The 7,405-nt window shown below is 42.1% G+C and overlaps 1 non-coding gene across 1 annotated transcript; it reads right to left on the bottom strand.

The window, feature by feature from the left end:
* Positions 1-6,972: 6,972 nt before the first annotated feature.
* LOC130716458 (small nucleolar RNA R71) lies at positions 6,973-7,079 on the bottom strand. The gene has a single exon (XR_009012069.1). It is a non-coding gene; the product is annotated as a small nucleolar RNA R71 (small nucleolar RNA).
* Between the last annotated feature and the right edge of the window lie 326 nt (positions 7,080-7,405).

Below are 7,405 nucleotides of genomic sequence, written 5' to 3'. Positions count from 1 at the left end.
CTCAAGGATTCGAAATTGACCTTGATGATTTCGTCAGCAGACTACCACCAGCTCCAGAGTTTCCTTCTCCTCCCAAGAAGAAAGCTCAGAGGAAGATGGTTCTGGAAGAATCCTCTGAAGAATCTGATGTCCCTCTGGTCAAGAAGACAAAGAGAAAGCCTGATGATGGTGATGATAGTGAGGATGGTCCTCCAAAGAAGAAGAAGAAGAAGGTCAGAATCGTGGTGAAGCCTACTCGGGTGGAACCAGCTGCTGAAATGGTCAGAAGGACTGAACCTCCTGCCAGAGTGACTCGATCATCAGCACATTCAAGTAAGCCTGCACTTGCTTCTGATGATGATTTGAATTTATTTGATGCACTTCCTATTTCTGCCTTGCTTCAACACTCCTCAAATCCCCTCACTCCTATTCCTGAATCCCAGCCAGCCGCACAAACCACCACTCCACCACATTCCCCAAGATCTTCCTTCTTTCAACCTTCTCCTACTGAAGCACCTCTCTGGAATTTGCTTCAGAACCAACCCTCTAGGTCAGAAGAACCAACCTCTCTCCTCACCATTCCGTACGACCCATTATCCTCTGAACCAATTATCCATGACCAACCCGAGCCCGACCAAACAGAACCACAACCCAGAACGTCTGATCACTCTGCTCCCAGAGCATCAGAACGTCCTGCTGCTAGAACCACGGATACAGACTCTTCAACAGCCTTTACACCTGTATCCTTCCCCATCAATGTTGTTGATTCTTCTCCCTCCAATAACTCTGAATCCATGAGAAAATTCATGGAGGTTCGAAAAGAGAAGGTGTCTGCCTTGGAAGAGTATTACCTTACCTGTCCAAGCCCTAGGAGATATCCTGGCCCTAGACCTGAACGTCTAGTTGACCCAGATGAACCCATCTTGGCCAATCCCATCCAAGAGGCAGACCCCTTAGTTCAACAAGCTCACCCTGTCCCTGACCAACAAGAGCCCATTCAACCAGACCCTGAACCCGAACATTCAGTGTCTAACCAATCCTCGGTTAGATCACCTCACCCTCTGGTTGAAACTTCAGACCCTCACCTTGGAACCTCTGAACCCAATGCTCCCATGATTAACATTGGTTCTCCACAAGGTGCCTCTGAAGCTCATAGCAGCAATCACCCAGCCTCTCCTGCACCCAACCTCTCCATAATTCCCTATACTCACCTGCAACCCACATCTCTCTCTGAGTGCATCAATATCTTCTATCATGAAGCCTCCTTGAGGCTCCGCAATGTGCACGGTCAGACTGATCTCAGTGAGAATGCTGAAAATGTGGCTGATGAGTGGAACAATCTGAGCACTTGGCTAGTGGCTCAAGTTCCGATTATGATGCAGCTCCTGCATGCAGAGGGAAGTCAGAGCATTGAGGCTGCAAAGCAAAGATTTGCTAGAAGGGTGGCTCTTCATGAACTAGAACAGAGAAATAAGCTTCTTGAAGCTATTGAAGAAGCCAAGAGAAAGAAAGAACAAGCAGAAGAAGCTGCACGTAAAGCAGCAGCTCAAGCTGAACAAGCCAGACTTGAGGCAGAGCGTCTTGAAGCTGAGGCTGAAGCTCTTAGATGCCAAGCACTTGCACCAGTTGTGTTTACTCCTGCTGCTTCTGCTTCCATTCCAGATCCTCAAGCTGCTCAGAATGTTCCTTCCAGTTCTACTCAGACAAGCTCATCCAGACTCGACATCATGGAACAACGTCTTGACACTCATGAATCCATGCTGATTGAGATGAAGCAAATGATGATGGAACTTCTGCGACGCACTGACAAACCTTAATTTTAGGATCTCTTCTTTTTTCTTTTTCGTTACCTTTGTTTTCCTTTGTTAAACTCTGTTTCTTTTTATTTATTTATTCTCTTTTGTTCGTTTGTGACTATATATGCATAACTATATACTTATGTCACATATGTTTGCTAAACTCGTTTTATTCATAATTGTTTTGTGTTTACATCATATTTCTTTCCATCATATAATCTAGAATGGAGGATCTCTCCTCATTCTTCTGCACTCCTGGCGCTGCTCTGACCTATCTTTCTCCAGTTGCTCCAGTACATGCTGGATGTTGCTGAGCCTGATCTTTAGCTCATCCCTCTCCAGAATCTCTTCTGAAGTCTTGAGCTTCTCTTCCAAACTCTCTTTCTCTTCCAGCAGCTTCAGTTCAAGCCGGCTGAGTTCTTGCACCTCCTCCACGAAGGCAAGAAATTCCTTCAGGTCTCTCTCCAACTCTGGACGCAGGTCCTCTTCCAGCAGTGTCCGTGTCAGCTCCGCGATGGTAGTTGCACCCTCTGGATGCCTGATGTTCAGGAACAAGTCCTCTTCAAAGGCCTTCTTCCTCAGCTCTTCTAATGCTACGTTGTATGATGCCATTTGTTTTAACTGGAAATTGTTCGAGGTGTGAAGCTTACCTTTCTCTCCAACGCTTTTTATAGGCTTCACTTTCTCTCTGAAAGTTAATGCTCTTACGGTTTCTCGAGGTTAAGTTCTTGGTAACTGACCCTTCTATTTACTCACTTGACCGGTGGTAAACGTTCATCCCTTGCATTAACTCTTCTATTTATTTTCGCCTAACTCTGTTTCTTACATCGTTTTCATTTTCTTTTAAACTTAGACCTTCTCTAAGGGGGAGTACCTTGTACTTCAAGCTAAGTTTTTCACACCCCAAGCTTTTTGCTTATGACAAAAAGGGGGAGTAAACCCAGTTTTTGATGTGTAAGATGTGTTAGTGTGACTTATTTTTCTTTTGGAGATTTTTAAGAGTTCCACCTTCATGACCATAGATGTGTCACTGGGCAAATACAAGGAATACATTTCACTTCTTCTGAAGTGATTCTAAGTTGACTCTGATACCCAAGACTCTGATACCTTGTCCATGACTCTGATCACTTATGCGCTCTGATTATTCGTTTTTCATCTATGTCATAAGTTTTTCACTCTGAACTCTTATATTATTTAGCTCAGAATCTAGACTTTACTAACGTTTTCATCAAGTATTAGATTCAGGGGGAGCTAAGTTCAGAATCAAGCAGTGACTTGAATTTAGAATGAGCAAGATAAACTATTCACATCAGGATAAGTCTTATTCTATATCTCTAAACTCTGAGTGAATTCAGTTTAATGTTTAAGAATTGTTCATCAAAAATCTTAGTTTTGTCATCATCAAAAAGGGGGAGATTGTAAGATCAAGTTTTGATCTAGTAGTACAACTCTATGTTTTGATGATTACAAGTTAACCTTTTGATATGAACAATTGTGGTACTCTAACGTGTTTTTCTGAGTGTGCTATTTACAGGCTCTGACCTCAACTCAATCTCACACAAATCAGAAGCACTGTGTATAAAGGGTAACCCAAGCAACGCTTTCGCATTCACCATGTTCAGCATGAACAGTGGAAAAGCTTCAGCAGTTCTGAAGCTATACAAACTCTGATGTGGACTCAGTCGCTAGAAGCTCTGAAGATCCAGAAGTTCTGATAACCAAGAAACACTGAAGGTTCAGATGTTCTGATGGTGTAGAAGACTCTGAAGATCCAGAAGCTGAATAGTGGAAACTCTGAAGTCCAGAAGCAAGAAACTCTGAAGGCCATGTTCTTCCCTCTGAGTTCAGAATCAGAAGATACAATGGTCAGAGGATCTGTGCTTTCCCTCTAACTCTGATCAACCGGCTTCACAAGTTCCAATATGAAGTATTCCCCTGATCAGAAGTCTCCTAGGTTAAAAGGTCAAGTCGCTATCCAAGTACAAAAGCAAGTGTACCTTCCTGACGACCTACCTAACGTTCTCAGCCACAGCAGAAGCTGGATTTTCCAGAACTGCCCTCCAACGGTAGCATTTCCCATGCAACGCTCAACCCTAATCCTTGGAGTATATATAGAGGCTGAAGATTGAAAGAAGCGGCTAAGAAAAATACAACAAGAGAATACATTCGCGCAAGACATATTCAAAATATTCTAAGCCTTCTTTCATCTTGAAATTCATTGTGTTTACTATAAGCTTTTTAGAAGCACTTTCTTTGTAAACAAGAACTTCATATACAGTTGTATAGTTTGCCTTTAGGAGATCAAGGTTGATCGGATCCTAGAGAAGACTAAGAGAGTGAATCTTAGTGTGAGCTAAGTCAGTGTAATTGTTAGTCACTTGTAGGTTTCAAGTGCAGTTGTAACTCTTACCTGATTAGTGGATTGCCTTCATTCTAAGAAGGAAGAAATCACCTTAACGGGTGGACTGGAGTAGCTTGAGTGATTTATCAAGTGAACCAGGATAAAATCCTTGTGTGCTTTTCTATCTCTTATCTTTAGCACTTAAGTTCTCAAAAGATTTGTCAAAATCTTTAAGGTGGAAGTTTTGTACTGAAAACGTTATTCAAACCCCCCCCTTTCTACCGTTTTTCATACCTTCAGAATAGGTTGATTAGAACTGAATTAGTCAAGCAAGAACCCAAGGCATGCTCACCACTGTTCTCACACACTTATATTTCAATTGCTTGTTAATTAGTCACCTAAACAATCAACCTTTAAAACTGAATTTTACTCGCTTTCCTACCGTGAACTCGAGGCTTAAACTGAATTGCCACACCAATTCCATGTGGTTCGATAATTTAAAACCGGGTAGATTCTGTACACTTGCAGATTGACCAACAGTCAGCTGATTATTCGACGCGATTAGGAACTAACCTCCTAACCGATGAATCAAAACGCTATTAAGGTTCATCCCCTTAATCAAACAAGTAAACAAGATTAAGGTCCATCTCTTTCACCGATCATATAAACACGATTAAGGTTCATCCCCTTAAACGATCAAATAAACACGATTAAGGTCCATCCCTTTAACCGATCAAATAAACACGATTAAGGTTCATCCCCTTAACCGATCAAATAACCAAGATTAAGGTCCATCCCCTTAACCAATCAAATAAACATGATTAAGGTTCGTCACCTTAACCGATCAAATAAACACGATTAAGCTCCATCCCCTTAACCTACCAAATAAACAAGATTAAGGTCCATCCCCTTAACCGATCAAATAAACACGATTAAGGTCCATCCCCTTAACCGATCAAACAAACACGATTAAGGCCCCTCCCCTTAACCGATCAAACAAACACGATTAAGGTTCATCCCCTTAACCGATCAAATAAACATCTCATGAAGGTTAGTCTAAAGAACGAGTGGTCCTCTCAAGGGTATGCACATCTAGCTAACAATCATCGTCTTCATGGTACCCTTAGGTAAGCGTTGGTCCTTAACCAAAACATATCAACAGAAGAAGTGTCTCCCGCACCCCGGTGACTGCTCCAGTCACGACGGCCCATCATCCAAATGTTTGCAAAACAACAGTATGGAGTGCCTCTCGTACCCCAGTGACTTCTACTGTCACAACGACCCATCCTCTTAACATCCGCACTCAGGTTCTCTTCTTTTCTCAAAAACTCGGATCGCCGACCTTTTCTGTTTCCAAAACTCATTTCAAGTTTCTAAGTCTTCTCGTAAAGGGTTCTCTTTTAGAATTAAAAGAAGCGTTATTGCCTGAATTAGTTACATTATGAAGTTTTATTCTCAAAACTTTAGAGTCTTATGTCATCCTTTTCCAAAACCTAACATCTCTATAGATTCCCTCTTTACCCCAAGGTAATCGCCCCGAAAGGGTCTCGATCCCCAACAATAGCAGTAGTTCGTGTTAAGGTCAAACACCTTCATCGTTTATCCTTTTTGACTGATAACAATTTTCAAGAGTCTTTCAATAAACTAATGAATCCTTGTTGTTTATTTTTCAGGAGCAAATCAAAGAGTCTTTAACATGCTTTATGTTTCAAGTTAGAACATGTGCTAGCTTTATGCTTTTCTATAATTGAACGGAAGTTTGTTATAGATTAGGGACTTGTTGTGGGATTACCTCTTCTATACTTGCTACTAGGAATAGAGGAAGGGTTGGGGTTTGTTGGCCTGAATTGCATGCTTAATGCCTTTAGCAAATGTTTAGGTTATCAAGGAATTGTGCCTATCTTTTGGCTTGAGAGGATTGTCTATGCGAGGCATCGATAGATGATTGATTAGGCTAGAACATCAAGGAGAGACTCAGAGTTTTGTGGATAGAATAGGTTGATTAGAACTGAATTAGTCAAGCAAGAACCCAAGGCATGCTCACCACTGTTCTCACACACTTATATTTCAATTGCTTGTTAATTAGTCACCTAAACAATCAACCTTTAAAACTGAATTTTACTCGCTTTCCTACCGTGAACTCGAGGCTTAAACTGAATTGCCACACCAATTCCCTGTGGTTCGATAATTTAAAACCGGGTAGATTCTGTACACTTGCAGATTGACCAACAAGTTTTTGGCGCCGTTGCCGGGCAATTGTTTGTGGTTTTTGGTTTAAGTTTTTAGTTTGTGGTTTTATTTTTGTTTTGAACTTGTCTAGAATTGGTGTTACTAATCTTTCTCTGTTTAGTATCAAACTTTCAGGCTACTCTCACAAGAGACACCACCATGGGTGGCCAAATGACGGAGGAGGAGATGCAAGCCCATATCGAGGCAAGAATCCAAGAGGGGATCACCCTCCGATTATGTGAACAAGAAGTTGAGAATGCCAACCGGTCTCTTCGGGAACTCACTTCGGCTACCATGAGTTATGACTATCCCGGGAGCATTGTCTTTCCCGAGGGAGTGGGAAACTTTAAGTTGAGACCGGCATTCATCAACTTGGTGAGCCAAAACCAATATGGTGGAGGTACTTTGGAAGATCCACATGCTCACATGGAGAGGTTCATCCGGAATTTCAACACTTACCGTGTGAACAATGTTCCGACGGATGCAATTCGGTTGAGCTTGTTTCCATTTTCTTTGAAGGATGCAGCGGAGGAATGGCTGAATTCACAACCTCAAGGGAGTATCACTACTTGGGAAGACCTAGCAGAAAAATTCACAACAAGGTTCTTCCCAAGAGCTCTTTTGAGGAAGCTGAAAAAAGACATTATGAATTTTGTGCAAACCACTGAGGAAAATCTCTATGAAGCTTGGGAGCGCTTCAAGAAGCTATTGAGGAAATGTCCTCAACACAATCTCACCCAAGCTGAATTGGTTGCAACATTTTATGATGGTCTACAATACTCTTAGAGGTTTGGCCTAGATGCGGCTTCAAATGGCGAGTTCGATGCTCTTCCCCCACAAGCAGGGTATGACTTAATTGAAAAGATGGCAGCGAGAGCCATGAACTCTGAAAATGATCGCCAAACCCGAAGGAGTAAGTTTGAAGTGGAAGCTTATGACAAGCTCTTGGCCTCCAACAAGCAACTCACCGAACAAGTGGCGGAGATTCGAATGCATATTAAGGAGCCCAAGGCTATTGGTGCAAGAATGACTTGTGTGGAGTGCAAGTCTTGTGGTGGAC

Source organism: Lotus japonicus, chromosome 4 (genome assembly GCF_012489685.1).
Source record: "Lotus japonicus ecotype B-129 chromosome 4, LjGifu_v1.2".
Lineage (NCBI taxonomy): Eukaryota > Viridiplantae > Streptophyta > Magnoliopsida > Fabales > Fabaceae > Lotus > Lotus japonicus.
This window is presented reverse-complemented; position numbering and strand designations above follow the sequence as displayed.